This window comes from Triturus cristatus, chromosome 1_2 (assembly GCF_964204655.1).
Source record: "Triturus cristatus chromosome 1_2, aTriCri1.1, whole genome shotgun sequence".
Lineage (NCBI taxonomy): Eukaryota > Metazoa > Chordata > Amphibia > Caudata > Salamandridae > Triturus > Triturus cristatus.
This window is the reverse complement of record NC_140580.1, coordinates 926,102,887-926,120,752: the sequence shown is the minus strand read 5'-3', so window position 1 is coordinate 926,120,752 and position 17,866 is coordinate 926,102,887. Positions and strand designations below refer to the sequence as shown.

Here is a 17,866-nt window from a genome sequence, read left to right as displayed (position 1 = left end):
GGTAAGGAATTCATTAGGGTTTAAGCGCCTCATTGATGCTTGAACAAAGCTCTCTAGGGGGGGATGCTGCAAGAGGAAGCCTGGAACCCCTGGAGCTGGTCTATGCAGCCTCATCATCTGCTTACTGACTGGAGGCCAAGACCTGCTTTTTGACTAGGTGCCCTCCAGTAAGTCAGTTAAGACCTTGTAAAAGGAGAGTAGAGGCCCCTGAGTAGATTGTGCAGGTTTAAGGACCTTTACTAGATGACTAGTTCTGACTCCTGGGTTGCCAGGTTGCGGTCAGTCGCATTAGCCACCCTTCGAATCACTGTGACAAAGGATTTGAACTCTTCTTTTAAAAAAAATATATTTTATTTATTGGTATTTTAATACATCTCACACAGAACATCGTAAATAGCATGTTTGCAGATATCACTTTAGCAATGATAGTAGTGTATATACTTATAGAACTGAAAAAGAAAACAAAAAGAACGTTAGAGGACTACATTGCATCAATTTTCGAGTCCATATGATAACAAGCGACTAGCTTACAATTACTTATACGGCATGGTTGACTGCTGAAACAAAGAATGAAAAGGAACTGACACACAGCTGAAATTGCGGACCCATGTCGAAAAGGGACCGCAGATGTCTCGTGGTCTAGACGCTACCGGCATTAACTCCCAGAAGGTGGAGAGTTGCTCTTGGCAATAGGTCACATCTAGAATTCATGGCTGAACCTTTGGGCCTCAGGCCTCCCCCAGTGCATAGCTACCCGGCGTTTGGCGAGCAGCAGCAACATTGACAGCAAGCGTCTGATTTCTGTTGAGGCATTCTTCGTCTGACCCAGCAGACCCAGGAGCGGTGATGGTTCCACGGGGATATTGAGTATCTTGCGGACTATACCAAAGATGTCTGACCAATATCTCACTGTTGGGGGGCAGTCCCAAGCTAAGTGAAGAAAGGAGGCATGAGCAGAGTGGCATCTCCAGCAGTTAGTGTCCGTTCGAAGTCCCATGCGGTGGAGCTGTGTGGGCGTTCTATAATATCTGTGCAGGAATTTAAAGTGTATGAATCTAAGTTTATAATTCGGGGATAATGCCTCTAACTGGCCACAGCAGAACTTCCATTAGTCTTCAGTTAAGGGTGTGGGCAACTCCTCATTCCAACCTGCTAAGGATTTAGGTTATCGGGTGATCGGGAATGTGTGTTGCATCGTGTTATAAAGGTGTGTTATTAGTTTGCGCAACGATGAGTTAGACAATGTTTGCTCGAGGGCTGGTAATGTAGGTGGGGGAGCAGGAAAGGAGCTGTTTATCTGAGAGCAAGTCGCCCTTATATGACAATAAAGCAGCATATCCGAAAAGTGCGACTTGGAATCCAAAGCCATTGTCGACAGAGCACCAAATGCATCCTCTGGGTATAGATCTGCAAATGTTTTCAAGCCTAGCCTCTCAGACCGCATAACCTCGCCCCTATCAACCAGTGCTGGTATTTTGGGGTTGTGTGCCAGTAGAGCAGAGGGGGCGTATAGCGTCTCCAGCCCCGCTCTTGTACAAAGCCCATTCCATGCCCAGCGTAGCATTTCAGTGGTGTCTATTTAATTTCTAGGTCTCCGAAATTTGGAGAATATCACCACCTTAGTGGGATTGGGGCTGTGCGATCCAACTCAATCGCTACATGTGGTTGGAAAGGGGTGGGATACATCCAATAGTGTAGAAACTGTGCTTGAGCGCAGTAAGCATACAAAGGGATGTCCAGCGCACCCAGTCCACCTTGGCTGAGTGACAGTGTGAGCAGCTCCCAGGAGACTCTCTCCTGTTTACCAGCCCAGACCAGATTAATCATCAGGGATTTCATAGACTTCAAGAATGTTTGAGTGAGGGGTAGAGGGAGGTTAACAAATAAATATAATAGTTTTGGCAGCACGATCATTTTGGCAATGGCTATTCTACCTGCCAATGACAGCAGCAGTCAGAACAGATGTTAATCTTCTCTTCAATCCAGCCCACCATACGACAGTAGTTCGTATCCCAGAGCTCCTGCATATCACGGCTCAGCCGGACACCTAAATACTTAACCGGCCCCTCGGCCCACACTAGGGGATAATCGAGTTTGAAAGGGACTGTGCAGTCTGTTAAGGGGAACATAGTTGACTTGGGCCAGTTGATATAGACACCAGACAGTCCACCAAACCTGCAATATAGAAAAAATGGTATGGAGGAATAAATAAAGCAATGTTTTTGAAAAGGACACTTTTAATTATCCTTTCATATGTGTATAAATTCACATCTCATTTGTCATTTTTTGCTGAGCATATACAAAAGACATATATTTACAAAACAAAACCTATATACATTAATATACATTAAACGAAACTACGCTACTGTCCCAACAACAGATTTTAAATTGTGGATCCACCTTTCAATAGTGTGGACATCCCAGAGGGCGACACGGTCGCGTTTCAGCCAATCAATTCCTTTTGGCCTCTTCAGGACAAGGAAAGCAGCAGCAATCTACATAAAAAGAAGCACATTCAAATGACATATACATTACACGAAACCCTCTATGCCCGCCTATCAATGTCCAGGTCTTTTACTCCAAGCGTGAGAAGCAGACCGAAAGTCCCACCACAAATGAAAACTACCGAATTGCGTGACAAAAAGAATCTAAATGAACATCATTAATTCCTAAAACTTACTGAATATATTTGTGTGCATATAGATCCCAAGACTGTTCTCTATATCAATAATAATAGAAATCGTGATCAGACACCTCCACCAATCGGTCTTACATATGTGCACTGTGGATTCATTTACTCTAAGCTTAATTTAACAAGGGGAGCCTCTCTTAGAGGAAAAACGGTCTGTTTAACTGACCTTAAGCTGAAAAAAATCAGCTCAGCAAATCAAATGTACTAGAAAGGAGTGGGGGGGCTGAAGGTCCAATCCCTCTAATGCCAGTTCTGTGGAAAGGATAAAACATTAGCCAACTACATTCTGCTCCCTCCATTAGCTAAAAGTACTGGCTCGAACTACATTCTATATACCTTCTTCAAATGAAGACGAGACCCCTTGTCAGTGTTTAATATTCTCAACTGGGGCCGTCCGGTGTAAAAACTGCCTGTTTCAAAGGAAACGAACACACGAAGGCACAGTATAAGTTCAAAGGAACTACTTACTTCAAGCGTGGACAAGATAGAAAATTAACTCAATACATTCTACTCCCTCCATTAACTAAAAGTACTGGCTCTAACTCCATTCTAAATACCTTCTTCACATGGAGACGAGGCCCCCTGTCAGTGTTCAGAATTTTCAAACGGGGCCGTCCGGCGTGAAAACTGCCTGTTTCAAAAATAAACGAAAATACAGAGGCACAGTATAAGTATAAAGCGACTGCTTACTTCAAATATATTCCAAACAAGCGTCTCATACTCGAGTTCGCTTACCTTAATTCTCTACCGTCTCCTATGACTGTATCTCTCATCCATCCGTGCTCACTATAACGCTGCACAAGTGAAGTTGAGGGGAAGGGCTGTCAGAGCCTTATTTCCTAGTGTGAACAGTAACGAAGGACTACAAACCTCCAAATAAAGCGGAGCAACGAATCGGCCATATTGAAAGGGAGCATAGGGAAGGAAAATATATTTACAAATTCCTCTCTTATTTCCAAGTTTAGGACCGCTATTACTAAATAATACTATTAGTATCTACAAAACTAAATAAAATCAATATATAAAAAAGAGAGAATATATAAAAAAGAGGGGCTAACAAAGAAACCAATGTTAATCACCACTAATTCTTGTGGTGAGTAAAAAGGAGAAAAAAACGCATATTAGGACCAGAGTGAATCAGAAGGAATAACACCCAGAATTATTTCAATGTGCAAATAGGCAGAGTAAAATAACCTGTAAACATCAAGGCTCACAATCTAAAAATATGTATTCCTGTTCACATATATACATACACAGTGACTATACATGTAGAGCACTCTCCTAACCAAATCAAATGTATTTATTTAATCCTGCATTCAGGGTCTTAGTTTGAAAATGTGACTCTTATTGTATTAACGCCCAAATTTCATCCTTATCATTTAGGCCGTCTATTGCTGTCCGGTATTTTTCAATAAACCTCGCCTCCTGACGATTCAGGGTACTTTGTAAGATGGCTTTGTTCATAGGGCGCATAACTGTCAAGACAGTCCACCTCAATTCGTCCTCGTTATGGCCAATTTCTACAAAGTGCTGGACCAACGGGGCACCTAGATTTTTGCACCGAATCCGTGATTTATGTTGCTGAATGCGGAGTTTCACAGCTTGAGTTGTTTGACCAATATATGTTTTTTTACATGGACATTCAATTGAATAAATTACATTTTTCGAATTACAATTCGAAAAGCCCAGTTGAACATGTTTTTGGTCGCCAATTGTTGTGAACTTGGAGTCACTTGTTTGGGGACATACCACACAATTCTGACATCTAAAATGTCTCTGTACTGGTGGTGGTAGTCCCATCATGGTTCTTACATCATTTTTAGGTGCTGATGGTTTAGAGGCCCTAACCAGATGTTCTCTCAAATTTTTTTCCTTTTTGAAAAGAAAAGAGCGGTGTAGCCAACCCCAAATGGTCGACCAACCGCCAATTTCTTCGAATGATCTGCCTCACTTTGTTTGCTTTAGGATTGTAAGTTAAAAAACAGGTAAGTTGATCATTCTTTTCCTTGCTCCTAAGTGTTAACAAAGTTTCCCGAGGTGTGAACCATGCTCGTTTGAGTGCATTCCTGACCAATTTCTTTGGGTACCCTCTGTTACATAGCTTTGTCCGCAAGATGGTTGCGTTATCTAAGTAATCGTTTTTATTCGAACAATTACGACGAATTCTAAGGAATTGCCCATATGGCAAATTATCCTTAAGGTGTCGTGGGTGCCCTGAGCTGTATGCTAAAAGAGTGTTTCTATCCGTAGGTTTTGTAAATAAACTAACTTCTAGAACCCTTTTTATAAACAACCGCAATGGACCGCACTCCGCTAGCTCCTCCTCCGGGTCGCCCCAAGGGAAGCTGGTACATGAAGTTCTTGAGTGGTTCACCCCAGTGGGTGCAAGTAAGTACTTGTTGAACTGATGATCTCTGATGGAGTTCTTGAGTGGTTCACCCCAGTGGGTGCAAGTAAGTACTTTTTGAACTGATGATCTCTAGACCCGATACATGTCCCGGGTTTTAAAATATCGCCCGAGACATGGCTTGGGTTTCGGGATAACTTCCCTCCTCAGTAGAGAAAATAGTTAGGGGTGGAAGAGAGGGCCGCCAAGCAACCGTCAAGGGCCTCAGTGCCCGCACAGGCACGCAGGTGCGTCGTCCAGGAGCTCGTCAGCTCAAAGCTCGAGGGAGCCATTTTTATAAACAACCGCAATGGACCGCACTCCGCTAGCTCCTCCTCCGGGTCGCCCCAAGGGAAGCTGGTACATGAAGTTCTTGAGTGATTCACCCCAGTGGGTGCAAGTAAGTACTTGTTGAACTTATGATCTCTGATGGAGTTCTTGAGTGGTTCACCCCAGTGGGTGCAAGTAAGTACTTGTTGAACTGATGATCTCTAGACCCGATACATGTCCCGGGTTTTAAAATATCGCCCGAGACATGGCTCGGGTTTCGGGATAACTTCCCTCCTCAGTAGAGAAAATAGTTAGGGGTGGAAGAGAGGGCCGCCAAGCAACCATCAAGGGCCTCAGTGCACGCACAGGCACGCAGGTGCGTCGTCCAGGAGCTCGTCAGCTCAAAGCTCGAGGGAGCCATTTTTATAAACAACCGCAATGGACCACACTCCGCTAGCTCCTCCTCCGGGTCGCCCCAAGGGAAGCTGGTACATGAAGTTCTTGAGTGGTTCACCCCAGTGGGTGCAAGTAAGTACTTGTTGAACTGATGATCTCTGATGGAGTTCTTGAGTGGTTCACCCCAGTGGGTGCAAGTAAGTACCTGTTGAACTGATGATCTCTAGACCCGATACATGTCCCGGGTTTTAAAATATCGCCCGAGACATGGCTCGGGTTTCGGGATAACTTCCCTCCTTAGTAGAGAAAATAGTTAGGGGTGGAAGAGGGGGCCGCCAAGCAACCGTCAAGAGCCTCAGTGCCCGCACAGGCACGCAGGTGCGTCATCCAGGAGCTCGTCAGCTCAAAGCTCGAGGGAGCCATTTTTATAAACAACCGCAATGGACCGCACTCCGCTAGCTCCTCCTCCGGGTCGCCCCAAGGGAAGCTGGTACATGAAGTTCTTGAGTGGTTCACCCCAGTGGGTGCAAGTAAGTACTTGTTGAACTGATGATCTCTGATGGAGTTCTTGAGTGGTTCACCCCAGTGGGTGCAAGTAAGTACTTGTTGAACTGATGATCTCTAGACCCGATACATGTCCCGGGTTTTAAAATATCGCCCGAGACATGGCTCGGGTTTCGGGATAACTTCCCTCCTCAGTAGAGAAAATAGTTAGGGGTGGAAGAGAGGGCCGCCAAGCAACCGTCAAGGGCCTCAGTGCCCGCACAGGCACGCAGGTGCGTCGTCCAGGAGCTCGTCAGCTCAAAGCTCGAGGGAGCCATTTTTATAAACAACCGCAATGGACCGCACTCCGCTAGCTCCTCCTCCGGGTCGCCCCAAGGGAAGCTGGTACATGAAGTTCTTGAGTGGTTCACCCCAGTGGGTGCAAGTAAGTACTTGTTGAACTGATGATCTCTAGACCCGATACATGTCCCGGGTTTTAAAATATCGCCCGAGACATGGCTCGGGTTTCGGGATAACTTCCCTCCTCAGTAGAGAAAATAGTTAGGGGTGGAAGAGAGGGCCGCCAAACAACCGTCAAGGGCCTCAGTGCCCGCACAGGCACGCAGGTGCGTCGTCCAGGAGCTCGTCAGCTCAAAGCTCGAGGGAGCCATTTTTATAAACAACCGCAATGGACCGCACTCCTCTAGCTCCTCCTCCGGGTCGCCCCAAGGGAAGCTGGTACATGAAGTTCTTGAGTGGTTCACCCCAGTGGGTGCAAGTAAGTACTTGTTGAACTGATGATCTCTGATGGAGTTCTTGAGTGGTTCACCCCAGTGGGTGCAAGTAAGTACCTGTTGAACTGATGATCTCTAGACCCGATACATGTCCCGGGTTTTAAAATATCGCCCGAGACATGGCTCGGGTTTCGGGATAACTTCCCTCCTCAGTAGAGAAAATAGTTAGGGGTGGAAGAGGGGGCCGCCAAGCAACCGTCAAGGGCCTCAGTGCCCGCACAGGCACGCAGGTGCGTCGTCCAGGAGCTCGTCAGCTCAAAGCTCGAGGGAGCCATTTTTATAAACAACCGCAATGGACCGCACTCCGCTAGCTCCTCCTCCGGGTCGCCCCAAGGGAAGCTGGTACATGAAGTTCTTGAGTGGTTCACCCCAGTGGGTGCAAGTAAGTACTTGTTGAACTGATGATCTCTGATGGAGTTCTTGAGTGGTTCACCCCAGTGGGTGCAAGTAAGTACTTGTTGAACTGATGATCTCTAGACCCGATACATGTCCCGGGTTTTAAAATATCGCCCGAGACATGGCTCGGGTTTCGGGATAACTTCCCTCCTCAGTAGAGAAAATAGTTAGGGGTGGAAGAGAGGGCCGCCAAACAACCGTCAAGGGCCTCAGTGCCCGCACAGGCACGCAGGTGCGTCGTCCAGGAGCTCGTCAGCTCAAAGCTCGAGGGAGCCATTTTTATAAACAACCGCAATGGACCGCACTCCGCTAGCTCCTCCTCCGGGTCGCCCCAAGGGAAGCTGGTACATGAAGTTCTTGAGTGATTCACCCCAGTGGGTGCAAGTAAGTACTTGTTGAACTTATGATCTCTGATGGAGTTCTTGAGTGGTTCACCCCAGTGGGTGCAAGTAAGTACTTGTTGAACTGATGATCTCTAGACCCGATACATGTCTCGGGTTTTAAAATATCGCCCGAGACATGGCTCGGGTTTCGGGATAACTTCCCTCCTCAGTAGAGAAAATAGTTAGGGGTGGAAGAGAGGGCCGCCAAGCAACCGTCAAGGGCCTCAGTGCCCGCACAGGCACGCAGGTGCGTCGTCCAGGAGCTCGTCAGCTCAAAGCTCGAGGGAGCCATTTTTATAAACAACCGCAATGGACCGCACTCCGCTAGCTCCTCCTCCGGGTCGCCCCAAGGGAAGCTGGTACATGAAGTTCTTGAGTGGTTCACCCCAGTGAGTGCAAGTAAGTACTTGTTGAACTGATGATCTCTGATGGAGTTCTTGAGTGGTTCACCCCAGTGGGTGCAAGTAAGTACCTGTTGAACTGATGATCTCTAGACCCGAAACATGTCCCGGGTTTTAAAATATCGCCCGAGACATGGCTCGGGTTTCGGGATAACTTCCCTCCTCAGTAGAGAAAATAGTTAGGGGTGGAAGAGGGGGCCGCCAAGCAACCGTCAAGGGCCTCAGTGCCCGCACAGGCATGCAGGTGCGTCGTCCAGGAGCTCGTCAGCTCAAAGCTCGAGGGAGCCATTTTTATAAACAACCGCAATGGACCGCACTCCGCTAGCTCCTCCTCCGGGTCGCCCCAAGGGAAGCTGGTACATGAAGTTCTTGAGTGGTTCACCCCAGTGGGTGCAAGTAAGTACTTGTTGAACTGATGATCTCTGATGGAGTTCTTGAGTGGTTCACCCCAGTGGGTGCAAGTAAGTACTTGTTGAACTGATGATCTCTAGACCCGATACATGTCCCGGGTTTTAAAATATCGCCCGAGACATGGCTCGGGTTTCGGGATAACTTCCCTCCTCAGTAGAGAAAATAGTTAGGGGTGGAAGAGAGGGCCGCCAAGCAACCGTCAAGGGCCTCAGTGCCCGCACAGGCACGCAGGTGCGTCGTCCAGGAGCTCGTCAGCTCAAAGCTCGAGGCAGCCATTTTTATAAACAACCGCAATGGACCGCACTCCGCTAGCTCCTCCTCCGGGTCGCCCCAAGGGAAGCTGGTACATGAAGTTCTTGAGTGGTTCACCCCAGTGGGTGCAAGTAAGTACTTGTTGAACTGATGATCTCTAGACCCGATACATGTCCCGGGTTTTAAAATATCGCCCGAGACATGGCTCGGGTTTCGGGATAACTTCCCTCCTCAGTAGAGAAAATAGTTAGGGGTGGAAGAGAGGGCCGCCAAACAACCGTCAAGGGCCTCAGTGCCCGCACAGGCACGCAGGTGCGTCGTCCAGGAGCTCGTCAGCTCAAAGCTCGAGGGAGCCATTTTTATAAACAACCGCAATGGACCGCACTCCTCTAGCTCCTCCTCCGGGTCGCCCCAAGGGAAGCTGGTACATGAAGTTCTTGAGTGGTTCACCCCAGTGGGTGCAAGTAAGTACTTGTTGAACTGATGATCTCTGATGGAGTTCTTGAGTGGTTCACCCCAGTGGGTGCAAGTAAGTACCTGTTGAACTGATGATCTCTAGACCCGATACATGTCCCGGGTTTTAAAATATCGCCCGAGACATGGCTCGGGTTTCGGGATAACTTCCCTCCTCAGTAGAGAAAATAGTTAGGGGTGGAAGAGGGGGCCGCCAAGCAACCGTCAAGGGCCTCAGTGCCCGCACAGGCACGCAGGTGCGTCGTCCAGGAGCTCGTCAGCTCAAAGCTCGAGGGAGCCATTTTTATAAACAACCGCAATGGACCGCACTCCGCTAGCTCCTCCTCCGGGTCGCCCCAAGGGCAGCTGGTACATGAAGTTCTTGAGTGGTTCACCCCAGTGGGTGCAAGTAAGTACTTGTTGAACTGATGATCTCTGATGGAGTTCTTGAGTGGTTCACCCCAGTGGGTGCAAGTAAGTACTTGTTGAACTGATGATCTCTAGACCCGATACATGTCCCGGGTTTTAAAATATCGCCCGAGACATGGCTCGGGTTTCGGGATAACTTCCCTCCTCAGTAGAGAAAATAGTTAGGGGTGGAAGAGAGGGCCGCCAAACAACCGTCAAGGGCCTCAGTGCCCGCACAGGCACGCAGGTGCGTCGTCCAGGAGCTCGTCAGCTCAAAGCTCGAGGGAGCCATTTTTATAAACAACCGCAATGGACCGCACTCCGCTAGCTCCTCCTCCGGGTCGCCCCAAGGGAAGCTGGTACATGAAGTTCTTGAGTGATTCACCCCAGTGGGTGCAAGTAAGTACTTGTTGAACTTATGATCTCTGATGGAGTTCTTGAGTGGTTCACCCCAGTGGGTGCAAGTAAGTACTTGTTGAACTGATGATCTCTAGACCCGATACATGTCTCGGGTTTTAAAATATCGCCCGAGACATGGCTCGGGTTTCGGGATAACTTCCCTCCTCAGTAGAGAAAATAGTTAGGGGTGGAAGAGAGGGCCGCCAAGCAACCGTCAAGGGCCTCAGTGCCCGCACAGGCACGCAGGTGCGTCGTCCAGGAGCTCGTCAGCTCAAAGCTCGAGGGAGCCATTTTTATAAACAACCGCAATGGACCGCACTCCGCTAGCTCCTCCTCCGGGTCGCCCCAAGGGAAGCTGGTACATGAAGTTCTTGAGTGGTTCACCCCAGTGAGTGCAAGTAAGTACTTGTTGAACTGATGATCTCTGATGGAGTTCTTGAGTGGTTCACCCCAGTGGGTGCAAGTAAGTACCTGTTGAACTGATGATCTCTAGACCCGAAACATGTCCCGGGTTTTAAAATATCGCCCGAGACATGGCTCGGGTTTCGGGATAACTTCCCTCCTCAGTAGAGAAAATAGTTAGGGGTGGAAGAGGGGGCCGCCAAGCAACCGTCAAGGGCCTCAGTGCCCGCACAGGCATGCAGGTGCGTCGTCCAGGAGCTCGTCAGCTCAAAGCTCGAGGGAGCCATTTTTATAAACAACCGCAATGGACCGCACTCCGCTAGCTCCTCCTCCGGGTCGCCCCAAGGGAAGCTGGTACATGAAGTTCTTGAGTGGTTCACCCCAGTGGGTGCAAGTAAGTACTTGTTGAACTGATGATCTCTGATGGAGTTCTTGAGTGGTTCACCCCAGTGGGTGCAAGTAAGTACTTGTTGAACTGATGATCTCTAGACCCGATATATGTCCCGGGTTTTAAAATATCGCCCGAGACATGGCTCGGGTTTCGGGATAACTTCCCTCCTCAGTACAGAAAATAGTTAGGGGTGGAAGAGAGGGCCGCCAAGCAACCGTCAAGGGCCTCAGTGCCCGCACAGGCACGCAGGTGCGTCGTCCAGGAGCTCGTCAGCTCAAAGCTCGAGGGAGCCATTTTTATAAACAACCGCATTGGACCGCACTCCGCTAGCTCCTCCTCCGGGTCGCCCCAAGGGAAGCTGGTACATGAAGTTCTTGAGTGGTTCACCCCAGTGGGTGCAAGTAAGTACTTGTTGAACTGATGATCTCTGATGGAGTTCTTGAGTGGTTCACCCCAGTGGGTGCAAGTAAGTACTTGTTGAACTGATGATCTCTAGACCCGATACATGTCCCGGGTTTTAAAATATCGCCCAAGACATGGCTCGGGTTTCGGGATAACTTCCCTCCTCAGTAGAGAAAATAGTTAGGGGTGGAAGAGAGGGCCGCCAAGCAACCGTTAAGGGCCTCAGTGCCCGCACAGGCACGCAGGTGCGTCATCCAGGAGCTCGTCAGCTCAAAGCTCGAGGGAGCCATTTTTATAAACAACCGCAATGGACCGCACTCCGCTAGCTCCTCCTCCGGGTCGCCCCAAGGGAAGCTGGTACATGAAGTTCTTGAGTGGTTCACCCCAGTGGGTGCAAGTAAGTACTTGTTGAACTGATGATCTCTGATGGAGTTCTTGAGTGGTTCACCCCAGTGGGTGCAAGTAAGTACTTGTTGAACTGAAGATCTCTAGACCCGATACATGTCCCGGGTTTTAAAATATCGCCCGAGACACCCACTGGGGTGAACAACTCAAGAACTCCATCAGAGATCATCATTTCAACAAGTACTTACTTGCACCCACTGGGGTGAACCACTCAAGAACTTCATGTACCAGCTTCCCTTGGGGCGACCCGGAGGAAGAGCTAGCGGAGTGCGGTCTATTGCGGTTGTTTATAAAAATGGCTCCCTCGAGCTTTGAGCTGACGAGCTCCTGGACGACGCGCCTGTGCGGGCACTGAGGCCCTTGACGGTTGCTTGGCGGCCCTCTCTTCCACCCCTAACTATTTTCTCTACAGAGGAGGGAAGTTATCCCGAAACCCGAGCCATGTCTCGGGCGATATTTTAAAACGCGGGACATGTATCGGGTCTAGAGATCATCAGTTCAACAAGTACTTACTTGCACCCACTGGGGTGAACCACTCAAGAACTCCATCAGAGATCATCATTTCAACAAGTACTTACTTGCACCCACTGGGGTGAACCACTCAAGAACTTCATGTACCAGCTTCCCTTGGGGCGACCCAGAGGAAGAGCTAGCGGAGTGCGGTCCATTGCGGTTGTTTATAACTTCTAGAACCCCTTCGTTGTTTTTGACCCAAACATCAAGAAAGTTGATTTGGATTTTACTTGCATTTTTTGTGAATTTCAAATCTTGTGTGCGTGTATTGAGCCAAACATGAAAGGCATCTAGGTCTTCATTGTTGCCATTCCATATCAAGAAAATATCGTCAATGAATCTGACCCATCTCGCAATGTGTGCAGAGAATGGGCCAGTCTCATTGAAGATAAACAGAGTCTCAAATTGGTCCATGACCAAATTGGCTATTTCCGGGGCAAAGCTACAACCCATGGCTACTCCTTTTACTTGGAGGAACAGGTCATCTTTAAGATGAAAGAAATTGTTTTTTAAGCATATTTTAGCCAGAGAGATCAAAAAGTCGGTTGGAACCTGATGTGGTCTAGGTCTTTTATTTAGTACCAATGTCATAATCAAAAGAGCCTCATCTTGGGGAATGTTTGTATAAAGGCTTTTTTTTTAAACTTTATTTATATTTCGTAAACAAACAATAAAGAGATCTCTGCGCTGAATACAATTCTCGTGAGTGTGATAAATACATTTCGATAATAATGTCCCCCTGTCCTTGAACAATACTAGAGCCTGGCTCCAGGCAGCAACTTCTCGTTCTCTATTACAACAATATATTCCGTCAGAACCCATGGGAGCAAACAATGCAGCACTGAGCCTCCCCAAATCCATATGGTACATTAGAGCCCATCATTCAGCTTTGCCATGTCAAACCCAGGCGTTATCCATAGTCCTACACCCGCAGTGAAGGAGTCCGTAGTTTTACCCCTACCTCAAGGCACACCAGATCGCTCCGCCTCCCCATTGCAAGTTCTAACCTACCCCCGTGGGCACTATTCCTGAGTCGGAGTGTGCTTGGGTGGAGCTTGGCAGATTCGCGATGTATGTTTTGTATGGGCCCCAGATGTCTTTTGGCCGGGATATGGTGGGAAGTAGACTTGAGTAAACCTCGCTGTTTAGGCTACAGTACGCCATGGCCGTGAGCCACGCTTTAGCCGTAGGGGCCGTCCTGCTACCCCAGCGCCGAGCTATTTCCCGTTTTGCTAACAGAAAGCCCCGAGACGCAAGTCTCCTAACTGACTTGGGAAAGTTGACCGCGTATCCCAGCAACGCCACCTCCGGGGTAGGAACCAGTGTGAGCCCCAACATCTCCCCCAGGACCTCGTGTACCTGTGCCCAGTATGGTTGCAGTTTCGGACAGGTCCAGGTCATATGGGCAAAATCCGCATGCGGGGAGGCATACTTCCAGCACGTGTGGGGTCGCCTGGGATCAAGGGAATGGAGTTTATCCGGCGTCATGTAACTTCTGCGTAAGAACTTGTAGTGTATAAGTTTGTGGCGACTATTGAGCGATATCCTATTTGTGACTTTGCAGCAGGCTGTCCACTGCTTCCGTGATAGGCCTCCCCAAATCACCCTCCCAGGCCATACGTAGTTTGTCATCCGAGCAGGGAATCTGTGACACACATAGCTTGTACAGTTTAGAAACTATATGTGCACCTGTATCCTTGTCAATGAGGAGAGTAAGTGACTCGAAGGAAGCCGGCTCGAGGGGGAATCCCTTAATTTCCGACCGAACTGTAAAATAGAGCCGGTTGAGGATGAATCTATCCATGAAAGTGGCATCTCTGAAGCGTGCCTCTTCCGATACCGAGAATATGTGCCCGCCTGGGTATAACTCACCGATCTTGGTGAGGTTAAACTTCGTTAAGGTGCGTTGCACAAGTTTCTCGCCAGTGCCATCCCTCATTCGGCAATGGGAGGGACGAGGAGTATTACACAGGCTGTTCCAGGTAGCGCAATAGCCTACTCCAGGCCCAACTGGTGGTGGACACCGTTTGAATATCCACCAGACTTCTAGGCACGCCCCGGGTCAAGCGGCCCGGGAGCACAAAATCCGCCTCCGGACGAAGAAATGGAATCCGCGCGTCAGGGTGATACCAGGCATAGGCATGGGCACACTGTGCAATCAGATAGTATAAGTACAGATCCGGTACACCAAAGCCGCCTCTGTCGTGCGGAAGCATGAGGATCTTCCAGTGGATCCGGGGGTGTTTTCCTCCCCAGACCAATCGAATCAACTGGGACCGCAAGGAGGCGAAAAAGTTTCGGGTGAGGGGAATGGGGGTATTATTAAAAAGATACAAAAATTTGGGGAGCACTATCATTTTTATGATGGCGATTCTAGCTGCCATGGAAAGCGGAAGCCGCAGCCAACTGTCCACCTGCGATTCAAGCTTTGCAATCGCACATCCATAATTAAGACAGATGATTTCGTCCGTGCTCTGATGTATGTGGATGCCCAAATATCTTACCGATTCCGAGCACCACTCCAGCGGAAACTCACATTGCCAAGGGGTGGTGCCGCTAGTCAATGGGAAAATTATAGACTTATGCCAGTTGATACCTAGCCCTGAGTGGCGCCCAAAGCGAAGTATTTCACGGAGCAGGGGAGCCAGGTTCAACTGAGGCTCTCTGACATACAGTATGGTGTCGTCGGCATAGAGGGAGACCAACAGGGGACCCGTCCGGAACTGGAGACCTCTGTGCAGGTGTCGCTCCTGAAAGTGCCGGATTAGTGGGTCCATGGTGAGAATAAACAATAGCGGAGATAGCGGACAGCCCTGACGTGTGCCACGTGTAAGAGCAAACTGGCGCGACAAGGTGCCATTAATACGTAATCGCGCCGTAGGACGACTATATAAGAGCCGCGTGGTGGCAATGAAGCCAGCCGGCATGCCCATTCACTGCATTACGGAGATGAAAAAAGGCCATTCTAATGAGTCAAAGGCTTTTTCGGTGTCGAGGAGAACGGCCGCCGCGGGCGTGTCTGGGTTTATTCTATGCAATACTGTAAATAAGGTCCGCAAGTTCAAGGAAGTCGAGCGATGGGGTACAAAGCCCGATTGAGCGGGCGCAATAATAAACTCCATCAATTGCGACAGTCTTTTGGCCACTATTTTGGCGAGAATCTTATAATCAATATTCAATAGCGATAGGGGCCTATATGACCCACATAGCGCCGGGTCCTTGTTTGGTTTTGGAAGCAGAATAATGACTGCCTCGCTAAGAGTGGGCTGGAGTGTCTCTCGCTCCAAGGCCTCCACGTACACCTCGATGAGTTTGGGTGCCAGCAGATCCGAAAATGCCTTATAGAAATCGCCTGATAGGCCGTCGAGACCCGGGGCCGAGGAGCCCCGCAATACTTTAATCGCCCCTCGAACCTCTGCCACCGTAATGGGCTCCGCCATGAATTCCTGCATGCACTTTTCCAGAAACACCAGCGCGATTTCAGATAAGTAGTCTTCCCGCGCCGAGGAGTTATCACTCTGTCTGGTCGTGTATAGCACCGAGAAGTAGGACAGGAATTCATCCCTGATTTCCGAGGGTGTCGTACGGAGCGCCCCGTCTTCGCCCTTAACCTCAGCTATGAAGGACTTATGTACGGCGGTCGCAAAGCCTGCGCCAACGTGCGCCCCGGCCGGTCTCCCTCACCGTAACGACGTGCAGTGTGGTATTTGCCGAGATAAAGAATCTCTCTATCCACGGCCTCCCTATAGTCTGACAGGAGGCGCAGCCGCCTAGCAAACACGTCTTCTGATGCTGCTTGTCTCGCCTCCACATCTAGCGATTCTAACTGCACCTCCAGCTGAGTGAGCGTCGCGCGCAGTGCCTTTAAGACCCCAGCATGCTTCGCTATGCAAACTCCCCGAATGTATGCCTTAAACCCCTCCCAGAGCACGGCCCATGAGTCCACCGAGCCGGTGTTTAGCTCAAAATAGTCCTCAATCGCCTCAGTGACCTCGTGACAGAATAGGTCGTGCAAAAGCGCCCTACTCGGGAATCGCCATTGTCGCTCAAAACCTTCAGGGCGAGGAACATCCAATCACAGTAAAACCGGAGAGTGGTCTGAGTATGTTCTAGGAAAGGTCTTCAAAGTCCGGAACCAGGGTGATAGACCCGGGGAAAGGAGCCAGTAGTCTATCCTAGTCCAGGTGTTGTGTTGGCCTGAAAAATGTGTGTAGTTGGTGGTGTCTGGGTTGCGTTTGCGCCATATGTCAATCAGGGAAAATTGGCGACACAGGTCTCTGAGGGCGCGCCGCGCCCTGGGTTTAGAGTCAGCGGCCTCTGAGGTACCATCCAAACCCACATCTAGCAGTAGGTTGAAGTCACCGCCCATTATGAGCATAGCCGGCTCCATGGTCGCGAGCCGGGCTGCAAGCGCGTGGAAGAAGTCCGGGGAGTCAGTGTTGGGGGCGTACACACACACCAGGATGATCCCGTGTCCCATCATCACCCCTCTCACTATGCAATAGCGCCCTTCCCTGTCCCCAATAAACTGCTGGCAATGAAACGGGACTCTCTTGTGAATCAGCACTGCCGCACCCCTAGCATAGTTACTAAAATTGGCAAAGTACCTGTGCGCGCCCCAGGACGCCGCAAATCGGGCGTTGTTAGTGGAGTGTAAGTGTGTCTCTTGAATGAAGGCAACATCGACTTGATGTCTATTCAGATAATGTATCACTTGTCTGCCTTTGCGTGGGTTATTAAGGCCCCTTACGTTCCAAGACATTAATGATAAGTTTGTGGGGTTCTCAGTCAAGCCTACATGAGCCATCTAAACATCAGACAAAGCAGTGGGATCCAGGGGACAGCATCACCACCATATAGCGTCAAGTTTAGTTCACACCAAGCAATGTTTCTGAGATCTAAGCAACCTACCCCAACCCACCTCCCCCACCCAGCCATACCACAAAAACGGGAGGCAATCCCACACCTGCAAACAAAAAAGGGAGCTCCGAACAGACTCGAAAGTTGCAGTCAAACAGTAACAAACGGAGCATCATGGCCAAAATGATTCCCAGCGGTTTCCACCAAGGGGGCGTGGCAACGACCCGACATCAACCCAGCAATGTAGAACAGTTTAACAAAGATCGTCCATTGTCCCCCATATAGCAATAGATGAGAGAAACACAGTTCAGACATAGGCGCCACCTCACCCAACCCCAGAGCCCGTGAACAAATCCTGGCTGGCCGCCGATCCACTGGGTGGGGGGGACTGACCACCTCCGGCACCCCGTGGAGGGCTTTTATTCGGCCGGTAGGCGCGACAGAAGTCCTGCACCGCAGTAGGATTGTCAAATAACCTAACCCGGCCGTCAACCTCAACCCGCAACCGCACCGGGTAGAGCATGCCGTATTTCAGGCCGAGATTGCGGAGCGCAGCCTTCGCTCCAGCGTATTTCCGTCGGGCCTCTTGAACCATAGCGGTGAAGTCAGGGTAGAATGAGAGCTTTGAACCTTGCCAAGATATTTCTCCCTTCTCCCTGGCTAGACGTAGAGCAGTGTCCCGGTCCCGGAAGTTCATGATGCGGGCTATCAGCGGGCGAGGAGGGAGCCCCGGTTGAGGCCGTGGCCCCAGGGAGCGATGCGCCCTCTC

General features: G+C 49.6%; 1 long non-coding RNA gene across 2 annotated transcripts; it reads right to left on the bottom strand.

Annotated features, from left to right (window-relative positions):
• Window positions 1-385: 385 nt before the first annotated feature.
• LOC146868342 (uncharacterized) lies at window positions 386-3,500 on the bottom strand. Of its 2 annotated transcripts, XR_014962866.1 has the most exons (4): window positions 3,428-3,500; window positions 3,250-3,323; window positions 2,401-2,495; window positions 386-2,175 (listed from the first exon to the last, which is right to left on the bottom strand). It is a non-coding gene; the product is annotated as an uncharacterized LOC146868342 (long non-coding RNA). The 2 variants fall into 2 exon arrangements; XR_014962865.1 differs by lacking the exon at window positions 386-2,175 and having other exon boundaries at window positions 2,207-2,495.
• Window positions 3,501-17,866: the final 14,366 nt, after the last annotated feature.